The 23,547-nt window shown below is 43.8% G+C and overlaps 1 pseudogene; it reads right to left on the bottom strand.

The window, feature by feature from the left end:
- Window positions 1-7,933: 7,933 nt before the first annotated feature.
- The window catches only part of LOC119347201, a 45,865-nt pseudogene continuing 30,251 nt past the window's right edge, over window positions 7,934-23,547 (bottom strand).

Genomic DNA, 23,547 nt, shown 5'->3' with positions numbered 1-23,547 from the left:
AGCCAATGGACCTTGTATGGGTGCTTCATCTTGACCAATTGGATCTTGGAGAATAGTTCTTCACTTGCCAAGTTGTGACAACTACCTCCATCGATGATGACCTTGACGGACCTTCCATTGATGTCAGCCCTAGTGTGGAAGATGTGGCATCTTTGGTCTTCGTCTTGTTGATGCACTACAAGAAATATGTCAACTTGTGACCTTCTGTCAGTGACCCTGGAAGAATTGGTCATAGATCTATGACCATTTCAGACCAATTGGTCAAAAGCTGTTCGAGGGGCTCCAAACCCTAAACCATTGCGACCATTTTTGGCAGAAAGGTCGTAAGTTCCTTACACGAAATGGTCATAAAGCAAACAGCGCTAGTCCGCTGCCTTATTTCTAGTTGTTAACGACCAATATAGATGGTCATATCCTTGTAAATTGTGGTGGGTTGCGATGACTAGGCGCCATCTCATCAGTTTTGCCTATGTGTCATGTCCATGTGGCAGTTTTTGCCCTAGGTTGTGAAGCAACCTATATTTCTGTCATGGCCAAAATTCCCAAACAAATCTCATAAATTCTTTGGGTCATATCTTCATCAAATATGTAAAAACCTTCCTTGCCTAGTTCAAAAATAATTCAAAAATATTCATTTTCCTATTCTGTTCAGAACAACAGTTTGTGAAGGAAGTACCACTTTGGCATGTCCAAATAGCATCCATTTTCTACAGTGCTTTCCTATGCCCAAACAACCATCCTCCAACAAATGCCAGCTCAATCCATTCATTATTTTGAGCCGAGCTTCAACATTCGTAGTTATGTCCAGTGTGGTAGTTTGCAAAGCAAGTACCACCTAGGCTCCTCCTTTTGAGCTGAATTTTTTTGAAAACGGTCTTCTTAGTAACTGATCATCCTCAGCCAAAACTCACGCCCATTAGCCATGTACATTTCCCGTACCGCTAATCAAACACTTGGCTGCTAATTCATGTTTGAGCATCGATTGGTCTCCTCGTAAGAATCTTATGTTGTAATTTTCTTCCTAGCACCAACCTGGGGAGTGCCCAACCCACTAGACATGCCTAGGCCGCCCAGAACACATGGCAACGCCACGGTCACGTGGTAACCACGCGGCGGGCATGCGAGTTTACGCGCTCTAGAGTTGGGGCCCTCGGCCACCGCCCAAACCTCGACGTACCGCCACCAAACCATGTATTTATGATTAAATAGGTCCTTATGTAACTAGAAATGATTTTTGGAAAAAATAAATAGCAAACTATGAGGCAGCTGCAGTTCAAATTTGACCCGCTTCCAACTGAATCAGCAGAAATTTATCTTTTTCATGAGAGGTGGATCAAAATTTTTTACACCAGACCATTTTGTCAATTGTGCATTAAATATGGCCTAGTATTTTATAAAAATGATTTGGTCCAATTTTGCAACAATTATTTGGTAGTTCCTTCACAAAAAACCTCCTTTCGGGCACTCGAAAAATGGAAAATGGTTTTTTCGTCCAACGAAAATGAAAACTTCCTTAGGCAACATTGTTTGCCATTCCAATATGCACCCTTGTGCACAATATGAGATCATTTGAACAAACTATGCCATGAATGTGGCCATAAGATTGATCATTTGGCTTGAAAGCCATGAATCTTCACACTTGATAGCTCATTTCTGAGAACACTTTTTTAAAATAATTACCGTATTACAATTTTATTGTTTTTCCTGGAAACTTGTTCACATATAATGACACAATGCGAAGGTTTTCCAATTTTTTGATTTTTTTTGAATTTTTTATGCCCGTTTCAAAATGCGGTCAAAACGGCGGGAATGACCGTTCCTAGCTAGTGGTTGAATCTTGGAATTTTTTTGGTGTTTCTCTGATTAAATAGATACTTATGTACCTAGAAATGATTTTTGGAAAAAATAAATAGCAAACTATGAGGCAGCTGCAGTTCAAATTTGACCCGCTTCCAACTGAATCGGCGAGAATTTGTCTTTTTCACCAGAGGTGGATCAAAAATTTTGACACCCAACCATTTTGTCAATTGTGCATTAAATATGTCCTAGTATTTTATAAAAATGATTTGGTCCAATTTTGCAACAATTATTTGGTAGTTCCTTCACAAAAAACCTCATTTCAGGCACTCGAAAAATGGAAAATGGTTTTTTCGTCCAACGAAAATGAAAACTTCCTTATGCAACATTGTTTGCCATTCCAATATGCACCCTTGTGCACAATATGAGATCATTTGAACAAACTATGCCATGAATGTGGCCATAAGATTGATCATTTGGCTTGAAAGCCATGAATCTTCACACTTGATAGCTCATTTCTAAGAACACTTTTTAAAAATAATTACCGTATTACAATTTTATTATTTTTCCTGGAAACTTGTTCACATATAATGACACAATGCGAAGGTTTTCCAATTTTTTGATTTTTTTGAATTTTTTATGCCCGTTTCAAAATGCGGTCAAAACGGCGGGAATGACCGTTCCTAGCTAGTGGTTGAATCTTGGAATTTTTTTGGTGTTTCTCTGATTAAATAGATACTTATGTACCTAGAAATGATTTTTCAAAAAAATAAATAGCAAACTATGAGGCAGCTGCAGTTCAAATTTGACCCGCTTCCAATTGAATCGTCAGAAATTTGTCTTTCTCACCAGAGGTGGATCAAAACTTTTGACACCCAACCATTTGGTCAATTGTGCATTAAATATGGCCTAGTATTTTATAAAATTTATTTGGTCCAATTTTGCAACAATTATTTGGTAGGTCCTTCACAATAAAACCTCATTTCAGGCACTCGAAAAATGGAAAATGGTTTTTTTGTCCAACGAAAATGAAACCTTCCTTAGGCAACATTGTTTGCCATTCCTATATGCACCCTTGTGCACAATATGAGATCATTTGAACAAACTATGCCATGAATGTGGCCATAAGATTGACCATTTGGCTTGAAAGCCATGAATCTTCACACTTGATAGCTCATTTCTGAGAACACTTTTTTAAAATAATTACTGTATTATAATTTTATTATTTTTCCTGGAAACTTGTTCACATATAATGACACAATGCGAAGGTTTTCCAATTTTTTGATTTTTTTGAATTTTTTATGCCCGTTTCAAAATGCGGTCAAAACGGCGGGAATGACCGTTCCTAGCTAGTGGTTGAATCTTGGAATTTTTTTGGTGTTTCTCTGATCAAATAGATACTTATGTACCTAGAAATGATTTTTGAAAAAAATAAATAGCAAACTATGAGGCAGCTGCAGTTCAAATTTGACCCGCTTCCAACTGAATCGTCAGAAATTTGCCTTTTTCACCAGAGGTGGATCAAACCTTTTGACACCCAACCATTTGGTCAATCGTGCATTAAATATGGCCTAGTATTTTATAAAATTTATTTGGTCCAATTTTGCAACAATTATTTGGTAGGTCCTTCAAAATAAAACCTCATTTCAGGCACTCAAAAAATGGAAAATGGTTTTTTCATCCAAAGAAAATGAAAACTTCCTTAGGCAACATTGTTTGCCATTCCAATATGCACCCTTGTGCACAATATGATATCATTTGTACAAACTATGCCATGAATGTGGCCATAAGATTGGTCATTTGGCTTGAAAGCCATTGATCTCCACACATGATAGCTCGTTTCTGAGAACACTTTTTTAAAATAATTACCGTATTATAAGTTTGTTATTTTTCCTGGGAACTTGGCCACATATGATGACACAATGCGAAGGTTTCCCAATTTTTTGATTTTTTTTGAATTTTTTATGCCCGTTTCAAAATGCGGTCAAAACGGCGGGAATGACCGTTCCTAGCTAGTGCTTGAATCTTGGAATTTTTTTGGTGTTTCTCTGATTAAATATGTCCTTATGTACCTATAAATGATTTTTGGAAAAAATAAATAGCAAACTATGAGGCAGCTGCAGTTCAAATTTGACCCGCTTCCAACTGAATCGGTGGAAATTTGTCTTTTTCACGAGAGGTGGATTAAAACTTTTTACACCCAACCATTTGGTCAATTGTGCATTAAATATGGCCTAGTATTTTACAAAAATGATTTGGTCCAATTTTGCAACAATTATTTGGGAGGTCCTTCACAAAAAAACCTCCTTTCGGGCACTCGAAAAATGGAAAATGATTTTTTTGTCCAAAAGAAATGAAAACTTCCTTAGGCAACATTGTTTTCCATTCTACTATGCACCCTTGTGCACAATATGAGAACATTGTTTTTTGAATTTCTTTCAAAATGTTGTCAAAACGGCGGGTATGACTACGTGTCTTCGGTCACCGCGAAGGTGACGACGACGAACTCCGCACTCGCGACCACCACCTCGATGCCCTGCTCTTCTACGTGCCGAGGTCCTTGCTGGCGGCTTTGCCGAATAAAAATCTAGAGCTTCTTTATTCAGTATTGCCGCCTCCGCCCCTGAAGTCGAGACATCGAATGATCCAAAAACCTAAGCTACTAGGACCCTAAAACCTAAGCTACTAGGACCCTAAAACCTAAAGCTAAAATGATCCACACGCGGGGGATCCGACGACCCTCCTCACCGCTGACGACCAAGAAGTCACCGGCGGAGGGGAACCGCCGAAAGACGGAGCAAAAAGAGTCAGTTCTCTTAGCCAAAGAGATGTGCACTTTATTTTCAGCCGGTTACGACCTACTTAAATGGTCATGGACGTCGCGCACATGTACTCTGTTTTGATTGGTTCAGAGGCATGTCACGCGGATTATGGATCGAGCACCATCGGATCCACCCGGATCCAACGACAGCGCTCCCTCCTCACGTTTCTCACGCCACCTAGCCCAACAACCCATAGGCCACAACCTGCACTCCTCCCCCGCAAACCCTAGCGCTCCCCGATCCCTCCCACCTCCCCTCCCCTCGCCGCCACCCACCCCTCCCCTCGCTCTCCTCCCTCCCCTCCCCTCCGGCAAGATCCAACGCGCTCCAAGATCCCCATGCTCTGCTCCTTCCTCCCCTCCGGCAAGATCCAGCGCGCGGCCTCCCTCTCCTCGATCCAGATCGAGGCACCCCGCCGCCCCGCCTTCGTCTCCCTCCCGATGGAGGCCGCGGTGGGGGAAGCGAGGGGTCTCGGCTTCCCCTCCCATCGCCGCACCACTCGTCCGCTAGCTCCCCACGCAGGCGGATTCGGATGGAGGCGGCCGTCGCCGGGCATGACGACTCCACCCGCCAGGTCGTCGCCGGGCACGCTCCAACAACCTCTTCCGCTTCAAGACGGACCGCTCCTCCGCACCCTTCTCCCCCTTCGCCGAGAAGCTGGAATGCGCCGGTAGCGCAGGCTCCCCCACCCCCAAGAAGGCGCCCCGCAAGGTCCCCAAGACGCCCCACAAGGTTCGATCCGCCCGCCCGCCCATTCCCGCAAACACCTCGCGCGCACCGAATTCTCCGATCTCCGATATACTACTAACTGGTGTGTGGTCGTCGCCGGCGTGCAGGTGCTGGACGCGCCGTCCCTGCAGGACGACTTCTACCTGAACCTCGTCGACTGGTCCTCGCAGAACATGCTCGCCGTCGGCCTCGGCACCTGCGTCTACCTCTGGTCCGCATCCAGCTGCAAGGTGCATTTCTTCCTTTCTTTCTTGCATCTTCTTGTTGCATCCATGGATCACGCTCAGGTCAGATTGCTAATGGCACCGTTGTCCAGGTTACCAAGCTGTGCGATCTGGGGCTGAGGGACAGCGTCTGCGCCATGCACTAGACGCGCGAGGGCTCCTACCTCGCCGTTGACACCAACCTTTTAAATACTATACATTTCAGTAGTGCTATATGAGTGTTGTGGATGGTTCCTTTCCATGTCATATTGGTCTGACTTCCTGTTGGATAACCAACTCGGTCTCCTGCCGTGCTCGCTGCTGCTATTTAGATTGAGAGAGAGGGGTGCTGATTAGTGTAGTTTGTGATTGAGAGAATGCTTGCTGCTGCTATTTGTGCTTACTGATTGATTATACAGTGATTGACATGCTGCTATTTCTACTTGTTGATGTTATTGTTGCCATCCGATGCATATTGTTGTCCGTAGCTGCATTGCTGCTGAAACATGATGCTGCAATTGCCAATTTTTTTTGTCTTAATGCCCATCTATTGTTATTTGCTTGGGGTGTTTTTCATTAAAATACATACAGTGGCTGTTCTGAAATTCAAGCTATTGAAGAATGATGATAAAATACTATTTTAAATAGTGGGCTGTGGCTTAGTGTAATTGATGTACTAGTGCACTGCTTGGCGTAAAATTATAGCAGTACACTTAGATATGCAATGAAATGCTTCTAGTATCTTACACATGTATATTTGACATGAATGTGTATTGCTTGGCTTAAAGTTGCAGCAACCATGTTTTCTGAATAACTATAGTTGCTTTCAAAATCTGTTGTGTAAATTTAGCTGCTCTGCTGTGTAAATTGAAAGTGAAGAAACCTGATAAGTTAAACCCAGGTGCATGATTGTATACCTAATCTGATATGCTTTTAAACTGTACCTGGGTACTAAACTCAAGTTAAGTATACCCGAGTATTCTCACGCGTGCGCATAATATGCTGGATAGATAGCTCATGGTTTGTTCCTGTACCGTTCTTGCTAAATGGGTAGCTCATGGTTCCGTGTAGCAGAATATGTTTAAATTTTCTGGGGTACCCTTTTTTACTCTGAATAAGCAACAGAAGTGCTCAACATCCATCATGCATAACCCTGAACATTTATGGTCTATGTTGATATGTCTTGCTGTGTACGTATAGTGCCTGTACATGCATGGTTGTGTTTTGTAGGTGTAGGGTAACTTTTACTGCACAAGTTAACTTGAGACTGGTTAAATTTTTTTGAAAGATGTGATGTCTTGCAGTGTCTGTGACAAGAGGGGAGGACTGCTTTGCAATCTCAACGTACCCTGTTCATCAGAGACAACATCTCTGTGGGCGCCTCCGTGCGCTCTTTGGGCAGCTGGGAGCCATGCTGTCAGAGCTCTTCACCAACTGGACCATCTACACCAATAAGGTGGGTGCATCTCCAACCAATTCTGCAGCGGTAGCAGCACCAGCAGTACTTCGTTTTGAAAATCAGTCGAGTTTCTGACACTGTCAACATGGCTGGAATGCGTGCAGGCGGTGGTGCTGGTGACGCTGCTGTTCGTGATCGCGGTCAACCTGGCGATCGGCATCCTGCCGCACATGATGCGCCCGACGCCATGGAGTACCTCATGGCGTGCTCGCCTCCCCCAGCATCCCGATCTCAATGAGCCTAGCGGCCGCCGTCCTTGTCCTGCTCGAGGAGCAGGAGGAGGAGGGGCGCATCTAGCCAGCCACAAAGGGCCTGCTCTGTACCACCACATCATCGGTCTCCTACAGCATCGAGTTCAATATGTTAGGTGACCCTTCCTATCCCGTCTGATATGATGGTCAATAGTTGCTTGTAGATGAATGATGAAGTGTTGCTGTGAATGTGAATGAGTAGCCACACGTTTGTTTGCATCATTGCCATAGCTAGTGAATGAGCAACCACAAGTCTATTTGCGTCACTGCCATAGTTACCTGAATACAAATGAGCAGCCACAAGTCTGTCTGTACTGTCACATTGCCATCAATAGCTACCAATCACTGTAGATAAATAGAATTTCCCCAAAACTATGTGGGAAATTTGGTTAACCTTGTTGAATCAGATATCATTCTGACACCTGATTAGCATATCACTTGTCTATGTTCAGTTAAGAGTATTCAGTTTAGATGCAGATTTAGTCAACACTTTGGATCAACATTCAGTTTAGATGCAGATACAGTCAACACTAGGTATCAATACATGTTTGCTGTCAATTCTTGCTTATAAGTTATTGGATCCCTCATTGGCTACTGTTTGATGTTCTGTACAGATTCTTATTCTTATATGTTCATTCTTGTTTTTTGCACAGGTGAAGTGCAAATCCAAGTTCAAAGCTGTGAAGCATATCAACAAAGACTAGCATATTATGTGTTGTAAATGTAGGCAGTAGTAGGCTTATCTGGGCTGTAGTATACTGTAATGTTTGTAATAGACTAATGCCGTGTTGTTTTGGACGAATTTCATTTGCTATTTGGATTGTTTGAAATAATGATTGTGTATTGAATACCTGTCAAATGGAACCTGACAAGGGGTCCAAGTTATAATAGTTGTTTGACAGATTTTGAAATTTTTGATGTGTGGGATCAATTTTGTGATAAGTATGACAAGTGGGACCAATCTGATTGGTGGGACCAGTGGCAAAAAAAAGGACGAAAATAAAATATCAATAGACTGTAAAAGGATGCATCTTAGAAAAAAAGGCCGAATTAATGGCCCAAGCCCATGTAGCTAGCAAAAATTAACAAGAAAAAAAATACAGTAAAAAGGCCGAATTGTTGGGCTAGGCCCATGTAGAAAACCGAATTGGACCGGGCTGAATCTTGTGCCACATCAGCTTGCCACACTGGATGCCTACGTGGCTTGGGGAGGTTGCTAGTGACCAAAACGCCACAGTAGGAATATTTTGGTCGTAAACGTCTTCGACCGTTCCAGAAGAAAGGTCGCTATAGTCAGTTTATGACGGCCAGCTATTGACCTTCTGTTTTTGGTCACAAAAAGGTCGCAAATGGAAATTTGTGACCTTTCAGTGACCAATAGTGGTGGTCACAAGTTGACATATTTCTTGTAGTGATGTTGAAGAGTCAAGACTTTGGAGACTACTAGAGTGTGGCTCGAATCCTCATCACAAAAGACTTGATCATCTTCATCTTTGTTGACGTGCCTGTGCATGGCCACTTGCTCAAGGGCTTCCATTTCCCCTTCACTCATGGAATCATATGTTCCGTCGTCGTTGAGGATCATGGTGCGCTTGTTTGTACATTGAAAGGACTTGTGGCCTTGGACACCGCAAGTGAAACACTTTAAGGAGCTTGTCTTGACGGTCTCATCAGTTGGAGTAGATGATGAAGCGTGCGGCCTGAAGTTGCTTGTAGTAGGAGGAGGACGACTTGAAGTTGTCGAAGTTTTCTTGTAACTCGACTTGTCATCGTTGCTTGTAGATGGCTTGGTTAAGGTAGAAGTTGGAGTAGTCGTTGAAGCTTGGTTGTTGGAGAAGCCGTAGGTCTTGGATGAGTACTTGGCGTACTTGAAGTCATCTTGCACTTGGCGTTCCACTTTGGTATCTTGATGCACAAGCTCAATGAGGTTGGAGTAGGCTTGGAAGTCGGCAATCTTCTTGATGGGATGATTTAGGCCATTCAAGAAATGTGTCATAGTTTGCTCATCATCTTCCGTGACATTGCCTCTTATCATGGCTATCTCCATTTCCTTGTAGTATTCTTCAACACTCTTTGTTCCTTGCTTGAGGAGTTGGAGCTTCTTGAAGAGATCGCGGTTGTAGTAGGTTGGCACAAAACATGCTCGCATGACATCTTTCATTTGAGCCCAAGTGGTGATTGGTGGTTCACCTCTTGCTTGTCGGCGCTCAAGGACTTGTTCCCACCATATGAGCACATAGTCTTGGAACTCAAGTGATGCCATAGCCATCTTCTTCTCTTCCTCATAGTTGTGCAAACAAAAGATTTTGTCGACCTTCAATGCCCATGATAGGTACTCTTCGGGATCATTGCTTCCATTGAACTTGGGCATGGTGAACTTTAGCTTGTCGTAGCGTTGCTCTTCATTGTGTTGAGGCCGAAGGTAAGGATGACTCCCTTGACGTGGAGGATTATCAACCTCATGTTGCTCTTGGCATGGAAGATTTCCATAGTCGTCTTGCTCTTGTTGAGGTTGTGGAGGAGCTTGTCGAGCTTGAGGAGGAGGGTGAGGAACTTGACGTTCCACTCTTGGTTGGTAGTTCCGCTCTTGGATCTCTTCTCGAAGTGCTTCCTCTTGATTGCGCCTATCGTGGTTGCGTTTGGCAATGGCTCGACTTGATTCTTGAAGGGCACATTGCGCTTCAAGAGCTTGTGCTTCACGTTGTTGTTGTTGAAGACGTTGAGCCTCGGCGTCTTGTTCTTCTTGATGTTGTCACGCTCGCTCTTCCTCTTGTTGAAGTTGACGTTGTCGTTCTTGATCTTGTGCAAGAGGGAATTGGTTTGGTTTATGACGAAGTGCTTGCTCGTCGACTTACTCTTGTGGATGATTGCCGTGTAGAGGATTGCAAGATGCATGACGGTCTTGACGTGCGGCTCGTCATAGAGTGCTTGATGTTGGTGTATTTGAGCCGGAGAAGGTGTCGTCGGTGTGTCGACTTGAGCGGCTCCATCTTGAGTATGAAGAAGTGGAAGGAGGGCGGTTCACCAACAAGGCACGGATCTCGTCCATTCTTGCATCATTCTCTTGCTCGTTGCTCGGAGAGTCGCAAGTCGGTGGCGAGATTGTCGATGCGGTCACTCATTGCTTGTTGCTCTTGATGCAACGCTCGTTGTGCACCAAAGAGGTGGCTCTTGGTGACGTATGATGTCATGTCATGCTCGATGAAGAGTGGGTTGGTAGAAGAACTTGGCCTATCCATCATTCCAAGCAAAATGTGAGTGGGAGAAAGAGAAGAACTTATACCAAATGTACCATGACCGATGTTGAAGATGGATCAAAGATCACTCAAATGCGGACAATGAAATAGCACAATTGGTACCAATTCTTGTCAGTTCTCACACCTACACAAGTAAAAGCTTATGGTGGAGCTTGGTTAGGATGGTGGCACAAAATTTGATGCAATTGTTAGTGAGCTTCAATAATGTTGGAAAAGATTCACAAGTTTGCAAATGCAACAAGTACACCAGTAGCAAGTTATGGTACACAGAAACACACATGCAAATAGATAAATGGGTTTGTGCAAACAAAAAATGAGCCAAAATGTGGAGTCCACGAAAATGCTCTTGTTGCACAATACTAGAGACACGCTAGCACGATTGCACAATAGGCGGATACGTAACTTGTGCACAACCTACGAAGCAAAAGTGCAATGACCTCTATCCCAAGTATGCTATATGTATGGTATTTCGGTGATATGATCCAAGATGATCGAATATGACAATCTTAATGTAGTATGATGCTATGGTTCTTGCTTATAAGCTCGTTGCTTATCTTTCCCTTTTGCTTAAAAGCTTGTTTTGCTCTTTCTCTTTTGTGCTATTTTCTCATGCAAAACTTCACAAACCAAGACAGCGATTGTGATGCGGAGCATCCCTCGCTCATCCCCATGGACGTGCCTACATCTCCCTCAACACCACGTGGACCCATGACCCGAGCCAGAGCTAAGGCTATCGAAGATAAGGTGAACTCGCTCCTCTCCGAACTCCCTCTTCCTACTCACGAGACATGGCTACTACCTCATTTGGAGACTCTATGTGTAATCAGGTACATGGAAGTGAGCCAAGGATCAACTACTTGCAAGAGCCAAGACGGCGAGGACCCCAAGCATGTTGAAGAAGAAGAAGAGATGCTGCTGAAGCTACAGGCATCGGACGTTCGACCAAGCCCGGACGTTCGACGACTCCCAGGCCACGGACGACCGACGCCCTCCGGACGTCCGGCAGCTGGGCACCCGAACCGACACTACGGACGACCGAAACCACCGGACGTCCGACCGATGCACGCCCGAACCGAATCTACAGACGACCGGCGACTTCTGGACGTCTGGACCGTCACGAAGCTCCGGACGACCGACCCCCTCCGGACGTCCGACGCGCCCACGACAGAGCTGATTCTACGGACGCCCGAGCCCGACCGGACGTTCGGACCGTCCCGAGCCTCCGGTCGTCCGATGCCTTCCGGACGACCAACACCTGAGTGACCGCACCTGCGGGCTGGAGCCCTTGTACCCCTTCGCTTTGACTTCCATTTGCACTAAGACTATAAATAGGACGCCCCCACCTCCTAGGGAGGGTTAGCATATGATGAGGACATCAATACAATTGTTACACCCACAGCCCCTGCTGCTATACATACTGGACCAATTACTAGAGCTCATGCACGCCAACTAAATTACCAGGTACTTTCGTTTCTTGGTAATGATTCTAATGTTCATGAGAATATGATGCTGCCTAAATTGGATACATTTGTTTTGCTTACAAATGAAGGGCCTAGCTTGGAGAAGGATGAACATTGGAGCAAGAACAAGCATGGAGATGATGGCATGCGCAAGGGGAACAAGAACGGAGTTACAAGTGATGATTTCAGGACTTTGAAGCCACCATAATGGGTGCATGAAGCCTTGGACGAAATATACAAGACGCCACTTCATAAATTTCGTCCCGAGGCTATTTTAGGTGCTGCGTCACCTTATTATTGGGCCAGGCCCATGTAATTTCGAAATACATCAGTATAGGCTATTTTTAGAGTCCGTATGTGTGGGGAAACAAGAGATAGGGTTGATTTCGGACCCCTCCACCAAGGGCCACGAAATTCCCCCCTCTTCCTCCATATATACAGCCCTTAGGGCATCGTTTAGACTTTGGGTTTTGTTTAGATTAAAAGTTCGCCATAGCTGCAACTTCGCGTACTTCGTTTGTGTTCAACGACCAGACAAAGGCGTCACAGAACCCCACCTTGATCAATAAAGCTTTCATCTTATATTCGCAATATCCAGATTGCAATCTTAGTTTCTTGCTTGTTCTTCGTTTGCTCGCAGGAAACAGACCCTCGTGGTCAGGTTGATCGTGCTCCGGCGTGGTCAATAACCTCTCGGAGTTGGTTTAGCGATTGCAAAGGCGCGACGTCCTCGCACGTTCGTAGTCGGATCGTCAAAGTCGACTTCCACCAAAACGAAATCCACCATCTCATCGAAAGACGGGACACCTTTGCCTCTATCACTGCTGCTGGGTAAGAACTGGTAAGAATTTGAGATTTGCTTGACGGATTTGTGACACCCACCACCACCACTTGTTCGTAGTCTGTAGGATCATATTCTTGTGTGTTTCTATTGCTGCTAACCATGCCAGGATCACAAGCCGACGAGATTGACTGGGAGAATTTATCGACCAAGGAGCTTCATGATAAGTTTCAGCAAATGATGACTGAACAGGTGCAAGATGTGCTGAACAATTTTGAAGAGGCCATGGAGAAGATCACTGGCCTTGAGAAGACGTTCGAAACAAAGCTCGATAACAAGTTTAATGAATTGCTCGCGCGTCTTCCACCACCACCACCCGCTGCACCTAACGCACCTCTCCAACAACAACAACAACGACTACCTCCACGTCGCGAAGCAGACCTCCGCCGAGCAAGCCGTGTTCCTCTTGCGTTTGGCCAAACTGTTGGTGCTGCTGTTGATACTTCTGTGGCTCCTGCTGCTGATGCGGAGGAGGATGATTATGTGGGAGATTATGAGGATGAGGTTGATCAAAATCAACACTACGTGCAGCCACCTGTACCGCCACCAGCAGGTCGACCTCAGGTATATATTCGTAATGGTAGGCCTGCACCACCACCTCAGGTACGAGATGATGTCCATATTCCTAAGCTGAAATTGAATATTCCACCATTTGAGGGTAGATATGTTCCTGATATATATCTTACTTGGGAGTTAGAAACTGAACAATGATTTACATGTTTACAATATCCTGAGGAGAGACGAGTTGCTGCTACTGTTTGTGCTTTCACTAGTTTTGCATGTGTATGGTGGTCTGAACATTGTAGATTATATCCTATTCCAACTACTTGGGCTGCTTTGAAAACTGCTATGCGTACGCGTTGGGTTCCACCATATTATCAACGTGAATTGCTTCAAAAATTGCAGCGTTTAAGACAAGGGAAAAATTCTGTAGAAGAATATTATCAGGAATTACAAACTGGCATGATTAGATGTGGTATTGTTGAGGAGAATGAAGCTATGCTTGCACGTTTTCTGGGTGGATTAAATAGAGAGATTCAGACCATTCTAGACTATAAGGAGTATACTAATATCACTCGTTTATTCCATCTTGCTTGTAAAGCTGAACGTGAAGTGCGGGATCGACAAGCATTGGGGCGAACTAACTTTTCTGCAGGCCGACCTTCATCATGGACACCACGTGCATCTTCTACTTCAACTGCACCAGCACCTCCATCCGGTGCCACCTCCAGCCGTGATACAAGAAAACAGGCACAACCACCATTATCTGCCAAGAGCGCACCTGCGGGGCCTGCACAACGTTCTTCTTCTTCCATGGCATCAACAGGGCACACAAGTGATATTATTTGTCGTCGTTGTAAGGGAGGAGGTCATTATGCGAGGGAATGCAAATCTCCGCGTGTGATGATTGCTACCGCGGATGGTGGATATGAGTCCGCTAGTGACTATGATGAGGAGACATTGGCTCTTATTACACGTGAAGAACATGGTGGAGATGATTCTGATCATGAGACGCAATACATGTGATGAGGACATCAATACAATTGTTACACCCACAGCCCCTGCTGCTATACATACTGGACCAGTTACTAGAGCTCGTGCACGCCAACTAAATTACCAGGTACTTTCGTTTCTTGGTAATGATTCTAATGTTCATGAGAATATGATGCTGCCTAAATTGGATACATTTGTTTTGCTTACAAATGAAGGGCCTAGCTTGGAGAAGGATGAACATTGGAGCAAGAACAAGCATGGAGATGATGGCATGCGCAAGGGGAACAAGAACGGAGTTACAAGTGATGATTTCAGGACTTTGAAGCCACCATAATGGGTGCATGAAGCCTTGGACGAAATATACAAGATGCCACTTCATAAATTTCGTCCCGAGGCTATTTTAGGTGCTGCGTCACCTTATTATTGGGCCAGGCCCATGTAATTTCGAAATACATAAGTATAGGCTATTTTTAGAGTCCGTATGTGTGGGGAAACAAGAGATAGGGTTGATTTCGGACCCCTCCACCAAGGGCCACGAAATTCCCCCCCTCTTCCTCCATATATACAGCCCTTAGGGCATCGTTTAGACTTTGGGTTTTGTTTAGATTAAAAGTTCGCCATAGCTGCAACTTCGCGTAGTTCGTTCGTGTTCAACGACCAGACAAAGGCGTCACAGAACCCCACCTTGATCAATAAAGCTTTCATCTTATATTCGCAATATCCAGATTGCAATCTTAGTTTCTTGCTTGTTCTTCGTTTGCTCGCAGGAAACAGACCCTCGTGGTCAGGTTGATCGTGCTCCGGCGTGGTCAATAACCTCTCGGAGTTGGTTTAGCGATTGCTAAGGCGCGACGTCCTCGCACGTTCGTAGTCGGATCGTCAAAGTCGACTTCCACCAAAGCGAAATCCACCATCTCATCGAAAGACGGGACACCTTTGCCTCTATCAAGTGGTATCAGATTTCCAGGTTGCTCGGTGAGATTTTACAGTTTTTCGTAGTTTAGATCGAGTCTGTTCTTCATACCTATAGTCCACGAAAAAGCCACAAAAAAAAATTTAGGGTTAGTTCATCATATCCGAACCAATCTGAGCCTTGCATAATCTTTTTAGGGTTTTGCTTTGTTGAATTTGCGGTTGCATCGTCGTGTCTAGTTGCTGGTCTTAGAGTCTAGTCTTGTAGAGTTTCGAGTTCTGGTCATAAGTTGTCACGCCACCGCCGCACCATCATCATCGCCCCTGCCATCTACCACCACTGCACCGAATCCGTATCCATATACCAGCACCAATCCGTGTCCATATACCACCACCGATCCATATCCATATACTACCACCGCTACCACCACCGCTGCCATATACCACCACCATATATCCACCACCACTGAGTTCTTTGCTTATTAGGTTTGTTTTCGGGATCCATCTAGTTTCCGATTCGTGTTTCCTTGCCGGAGTCGGGTAGCCACGCTCCGTTTAGGCCCAAAATTTTTCGAAAACGCATTTTTCGAAAAAATTTCTGGCTATCCTATTTTTAGGTGTTTCTGAGTGTTTTGAGACAGGTGCCATTATAGGAAGTTTCTTTTGACCCGTTTCCAGTTTTTGGGTCCGGGCAGTCGAAAAAAAAAAAATTGGTCGAAAAAATTTCGTGCCTATCCTGTCAGTTTGAGCTAGGAAGAGTTTTGAGACACTCGCCATTATAGTGATTTTTCCCAAAAAAAAAAAGCAGCGCAAAAAAAAAAGAGCGCCAAAAAAAAAGAGCGAAAAAAAAATTCAGAGTGTGCTTTTCCCTTGTTTACGTGCCGCGCCGTGATTTTGTTAGTGTTCTAGGCTCGCGTCTCTAGCACAGTCTAGCCTAGGACCAGCACAGTACCGTCGTTGAGCGTTTATTCAACTTTGCATCTCTGAATTGATTATTGCTGACCCTTTTTGCTACCATATTATAAGCCTTCCCAGCTCCACATACATATACGTCGTGCGTTTGACTCTCCCTGGTAATCGCTCTATCCAAGCTTTGAGAGTTTTTGACTACAACGGTTGCCGATCACCGCCTGCTGCTGGGTAAGAACTGGTAAGAATTTGAGATTTGCTTGACGGATTTGTGACACCCACCACCACCACTTGTTCGTAGTCTGTAGGATCATATTCTTGTGTGTTTCTATTGCTGCTAACCATGCCAGGATCACAAGCCGACGAGATTGACTGGGAGAATTTATCGAACAAGGAGCTTCATGATAAGTTTCAGCAAATGATGACTGAACAGGTGCAAGATGTGCTAAACAATTTTGAAGAGGCCATGGAGAAGATCACTGGCCTTGAGAAGACGTTCGAAACAAAGCTCGATAACAAGTTTAATGAATTGCTCGCGCGTCTTCCACCACCACCACCTGCTGCACCTAACGCACCTCTCCAACAACAACAACAACGACTACCTCCACGTCGCGAAGCAGACCTCCGCCGAGCAAGCCGTGTTCCTCTTGCGTTTGGCCAAACTGTTGGTGCTGCTGTTGATACTTCTGTGGCTCCTGCTGCTGATGCGGAGGAGGATGATTATGTGGGAGATTATGAGGATGAGGTTGATCAAAATCAACACTACGTGCAGCCACCTGTACCGCCACCAGCAGGTCGACCTCAGGTATATATTCGTAATGGTAGGCCTGCACCACCACCTCAGGTACGAGATGATGTCCATATTCCTAAACTGAAATTGAATATTCCACCATTTGAGGGTAGATATGTTCCTGATATATATCTTACTTGGGAGTTAGAAACTGAACAACGATTTACATGTTTACAATATCCTGAGGAGAGACGAGTTGCTGCTGCTGTTTGTGCTTTCACTAGTTTTGCATGTGTATGGTGGTCTGAGCATTGTAGATTATATCCTATTCCAACTACTTCGGCTGCTTTGAAAACTGCTATCCGTACGCGTTGGGTTCCACCATATTATCAACGTGAATTGCTTCAAAAATTGCAGCGTTTAAGACAAGGGAAAAATTCTGTAGAAGAATATTATCAGGAATTACAAACTGGCATGATTAGATGTGGTATTGTTGAGGAGAATGAAGCTATGCTTGCACGTTTTCTGGGTGGATTAAATAGAGAGATTCAGACCATTCTAGACTATAAGGAGTATACTAATATCACTCGTTTATTCCATCTTGCTTGTAAAGCTGAACGTGAAGTGCAGGATCGACAAGCATTGGGGCGAACTAACTTTTCTGCAGGCCGACCTTCATCATGGACACCACGTGCATCTTCTACTTCAACTGCACCAGCACCTCCATCCGGTGCCACCTCCAGCCGTGATACAAGAAAACAGGCACAACCACCATTATCTGCCAAGAGCGCACCTGCGGGGCCTGCACAACGTTCTTCTTCTTCCATGGCATCAACAGGGCACACAAGTGATATTATTTGTCATCGTTGTAAGGGAGGAGGTCATTATGCGAGAGAATGCAAATCTCCGCGTGTGATGATTGCTACCGCGGATGGTGGATATGAGTCCGCTAGTGACTATGATGAGGAGACTTTGGCTCTTATTACACGTGAAGAACATGGTGGAGATGATTCTGATCATGAGACGCAATACATGGCTCCTGAAGACGCTGACAGGTATGAATGTTTAGTTGCTCAACGTGTTTTGAGTGTGCAGGTCACACAAGCTGAGCAAAATCAGAGGCACAATTTGTTCCATACCAAGGGAGTTGTGAAGGAACATTCTGTGCGCGTCATCATAGACAGAGGGAGCTGCAACAACTTGGCTAGCATGGAGATGGTGGAGAAGCTTTCTCTCACCACAAGACCACATCCACATCCTTAATACATCCAATGGTTCAACAACAGCGGCAAGGTTAAGGTAACACGTACTGTTCGTGTGCATTTTAGTATCTCTACATATGCTGATTATGTTGATTGTAATGTGGTACCTATGCAAGCATGTTCCTTATTACTTGGTAGACCATGGCAATTTGATAAAAATTCTGTACACCATGGTAGAAACAATCACTATACTCTTGTTCATAAGGATAAAAATATTACTTTGCTTCCTATGACTCCTGATTCCATTTTGAAAGATGATATTAATAGAGCTAATAAAGAAAAACAGGAGACGAATAAGAGTGAAAATCAGATTGTGGCAAAAGAATTTGAGCAACAAATGAAGCCTAATAATAAACCATCTAGTGTTGCTTCTGAAATTAAATTGAAAAGTGCATGTTTATTTGCCACCAAATCTGATATTGATGAGCTAGATTTCAGCAAATCTGTTTGCTATGCTTTTGTGTGCAAAGAGGCCTTATTTTCATTCGAGGACGTGCCTTCCTCTTTGCCTCCTGCTGTCACTAACATTTTGCAGGAGTTCGCTGACGTCTTTCCACAAGACGTGCCACCGGGATTACCGCCTATTCGAGGGATTGAGCATCAAATTGACTTAATTCCCGGTGCTTCACTGCCAAACCGTGCACCATACCGTACCAATCCAGAGGAGACGAAGGAGATTATGCGTCAAGTACAAGAGCTGCTCGACAAAGGTTATATACGCGAATCCCTTAGTCCTTGTGCTGTTCCTATTATTCTAGTGCCGAAAAAGGATGGTACATCACGTATGTGTGTTGATTGTAGAGGCATTAATAATATTACTATTCGTTATCGTCATCCTATTCCTAGGCTAGATGATATGCTTGATGAATTGAGTGGCTCTACAATATTCTCCAAAGTTGATTTGCGTAGTGGATACCATCAAATTCGTATGAAATTGGGAGATGAATGGAAAACAACATTTAAAACTAAGTTTGGATTATATGAGTGGTTAGTCATGCCTTTTGGGTTAACTAATGCGCCTAGTACTTTCATGAGACTAATGAATGAAGTTTTACGTGCTTTCATTGGACGATTTGTGGTAGTCTATTTTGATGATATACTGATTTATAGCAGATCTTTGGAAGAACATTTGGAACATTTACGTGCTGTTCTTATTGCTCTACGTGATGCACGTTTGTTTGGTAACCTTGGGAAGTGCACCTTTTGCACTGACCGAGTATCTTTTCTTGGCTATGTTGTTACTCCACAGGGAATTGAAGTTGACAAAGCCAAGATTGAAGCTATTGAGAGTTGGCCGCAGCCCAAAACGGTCACACAAGTGAGGAGTTTTCTTGGCCTCGCTGGATTCTATAGGCGTTTTGTGAGAGATTTCAGCACCATTGCTGCACCTCTCAACGAGCTTACAAAGAAGGATGTGCCTTTTGTTTGGGGTACCGCACAGGAAGAAGCCTTCACGGTATTGAAAGATAAGTTGACACATGCTCCTTTACTCCAACTTCCTGATTTTAATAAGACTTTTGAGCTTGAATGTGATGCTAGTGGAATTGGATTAGGAGGTGTGTTATTACAAGATGGCAAACCTGTTGCATACTTTTCTGAAAAATTGAGTGGGCCTAGTCTGAATTATTCTACTTATGATAAAGAATTATATGCTCTTGTTCGGACTTTAGAAACATGGCAACATTATTTATGGCCCAAAGAATTTGTTATACATTCTGATGAGGACATCAATACAATTGTTACACCCACAGCCCCTGCTGCTATACATACTGGACCAATTACTAGAGCTCGTGCACGCCAACTAAATTACCAGGTACTTTCGTTTCTTGGTAATGATTCTAATGTTCATGAGAATATGATGCTGCCTAAATTGGATACATTTGTTTTGCTTACAAATGAAGGGCCTAGCTTGGAGAAGGATGAACATTGGAGCAAGAACAAGCATGGAGATGATGGCATGCGCAAGGGGAACAAGAACGGAGTTACAAGTGATGATTTCAGGACTTTGAAGCCACCATAATGGGTGCATGAAGCCTTGGACGAAATATACAAGATGTCACTTCATAAATTTCGTCCCGAGGCTATTTTAGGTGCTGCGTCACCTTATTATTGGGCCAGGCCCATGTAATTTCGAAATACATAAGTATAGGCTATTTTTAGAGTCCGTATGTGTGGGGAAACAAGAGATAGGGTTGATTTCGGACTCCTCCACCAAGGGCCACGAAATTCCCCCCTCTTCCTCCATATATACAGCCCTTAGGGCATCGTTTAGACTTTGGGTTTTGTTTAGATTAAAAGTTCGCCATAGCTGCAACTTCGCGTACTTCGTTTGTGTTCAATGACCAGACAAAGGCGTCACAGAACCCCACCTTGATCAATAAAGCTTTCATCTTATATTCGCAATATCCAGATTGCAATCTCAGTTTCTTGCTTGTTCTTCGTTTGCTCGCAGGAAACAGACCCTCGTGGTCAGGTTGATCGTGCTCCGGCGTGGTCAATAACCTCTCGGAGTTGGTTTAGCGATTGCTAAGGCGCGACGTCCTCGCACGTTCGTAGTCGGATCGTCAAAGTCGACTTCCACCAAAGCGAAATCCACCATCTCATCGAAAGACGGGACACCTTTGCCTCTATCACATGTCCTCATCAGTCTCCAAACCAAATATTTTGAAGTCAAGTTGTGAAAGCATAGTATAGCGACGAGACAATGCATCAGCAATAACATTTTCTTTTCCCTTCTTGTGTTTAATGACATAAGGGAAAGTCTCAATGAATTCAACCCATTTAGCATGTCTACGATTCAGTTTAGCTTGACTTTTAATATGTTTCAAAGATTCATGATCAGAATGTATAACAAATTCTTTGGGCCATAAATAATGTTGCCATGTTTCTAAAGTCCGAACAAGAGCATATAATTCTTTATCATAAGTAGAATAATTCAGACTAGGCCCACTCAATTTTTCAGAAAAGTATGCAACAGGTTTGCCATCTTGTAATAACACACCTCCTAATCCAATTCCACTAGCATCACATTCAAGCTCAAAAGTCTTATTAAAATCAGGAAGTTGGAGTAAAGGAGCATCTGTCAACTTATCTTTCAATACCGTGAAGGCTTCTTCCTGTGCGGTACCCCAAACAAAAGGCACATCCTTCTTTGTAAGCTCGTTGAGAGGTGCAGCAATGGTGCTGAAATCTCTCACAAAACGCCTATAGAATCCAGCGAGGCCAAGAAAACTCCTCACTTGTGTGACCGTTTTGGGCTGCGGCCAACTCTCAATAGCTTCAATCTTGGCTTTGTCAACTTCAATTCCCTGTGGAGTAACAACATAGCCAAGAAAAGATACTCGGTCGGTGCAAAAGGTGCACTTCCCAAGGTTACCAAACAAACGTGCATCACGTAGAGCAATAAAAACAGCACGTAAATGTTCCAAATGTTCTTCCAAAGATCTGCTATAAATCAGTATATCATCAAAATAGACTACCACAAATCGTCCAATGAAAGCACGTAAAGTACTAGGCGCATTAGTTAACCCAAAAGGCATGACTAACCACTCATATAATCCAAACTTAGTTTTAAATGCTGTTTTCCATTCATCTCCCAATTTCATACGAATTTGATGGTAGCCACTACGCAAATCAACTTTGGAGAATATTGTAGAGCCACTCAATTCATCAAGCATATCATCTAGCCTAGGAATAGGATGACGATAACGAATAGTAATATTATTAATGCCTCTACAATCAACACACATACGTGATGTACCATCCTTTTTCGGCACTAGAATAATAGGAACAGCACAAGGACTAAGGGATTAGCGTATATAACCTTTGTCGAGAAGCTCTTGTACTTGGCGCATAATCTCCTTCGTCTCCTCTGGATTGGTACGGTATGGTGCACGGTTTGGCAGTGAAGCACCGGGAATTAAGTCAATCTGATGCTCAATCCCTCGAATAGGCGGTAATCCCGGTGGCACGTCTTGTGGAAAGACGTCAGCGAACTCCTGCAAAATGTTAGTGACAGCAGGAGGCAAAGAGGAAGGCACGTCCTCGAATGAAAATAATGCCTCTTTGCACACAAAAGCATAGCAAACAGATTTGCTGAAATCTAGCTCATCAATATCAGATTTAGTGGCAAATAAACATGCACTTTTCAATTTAATTTCAGAAGCAACACTAGATGGTTTATTATTAGGCTTCATTTGTTGCTCAAATTCTTTTGCCACAATCTGATTTTCTCTCTTATTCGTCTCCTGTTTTGCTTTATTAGCTCTATTAATATCATCTTTCAAAATGGAATCAGGAGTCATAGGAAGCAAAGTAATATTTTTATCCTTATGAACAAGAGTATAGTGATTGTTTCTACCATGGTGTACAGAATTTTTATCAAATTGCCATGGTCTACCAAGTAATAAGGAACATGCTTGCATAGGTACCACATCACAATCAACATAATCAGCATATGTAGAGATACTAAAATGCACACGAACAGTACGTGTTACCTTAACCTTGCCGCTGTTGTTGAACCATTGGATGTAGTAAGGATGTGGATGTGGTCTTGTGGTGAGAGAAAGCTTCTCCACCATCTCCATGCTAGCCAAGTTGTTGCAGCTCCCTCCGTCTATTATGACGCGCACAGAACGTTCCTTCACAACTCCCTTGGTATGGAACAAATTGTGCCTCTGATTTTGCTCAGCTTGTGTGACCTGCACACTCAAAACACGTTGAGCAACTAAACATTCATACCTGTCAGAGTCTTCAGGAGCCATGTATTGCGTCTCATGATCAGAATCATCTCCACCATGTTCTTCAGGTGTAATAAGAGCCAATGTCTCCTCATCATAGTCACTAGCGGACTCATATCCACCATCCGCGGTAGCAATCATCACACGTGGAGATTTGCATTCCCTCGCATAATGACCTCCTCCCTTACAACGACGACAAATAATATCACTTGTGTGCCCTGTTGATGCCATGGAAGAAGAAGAACGCTGTGCGGGCCCTGCAGGTGCGCTCTTGGCAGATAATGGTGGTTGTGCCTGTTTTCTTGTATCACGGCTGGAGGTGGCACCGGATGGAGGTGCTGGTGCAGTTGAAGTAGAAGATGCACGTGGTGTCCATGATGAAGGTCGGCCTGCAGAAAAGTTAGTTCGCCCCAATGCTTGTCGATCCTGCACTTCACGTTCAGCTTTACAAGCAAGATGGAATAAACGAGTGATATTAGTATACTCCTTATAGTCTAGAATGGTCTGAATCTCTCTATTTAATCCACCCAGAAAACGTGCAAGCATAGCTTCATTCTCCTCAACAATACCACATCTAATCATGCCAGTTTGTAATTCCTGATAATATTCTTCTACAGAATTTTTTCCTTGTCTTAAGCGCTGTAATTTTTGAAGCAATTCACGTTGATAATATGGTGGAACC

This window comes from Triticum dicoccoides, unplaced genomic scaffold (genome assembly GCF_002162155.2).
Source record: "Triticum dicoccoides isolate Atlit2015 ecotype Zavitan unplaced genomic scaffold, WEW_v2.0 scaffold60578, whole genome shotgun sequence".
Lineage (NCBI taxonomy): Eukaryota > Viridiplantae > Streptophyta > Magnoliopsida > Poales > Poaceae > Triticum > Triticum dicoccoides.
The sequence above is the reverse complement of the archived record's forward strand: the minus strand, read 5'-3'. Positions and strand labels throughout refer to the sequence as shown.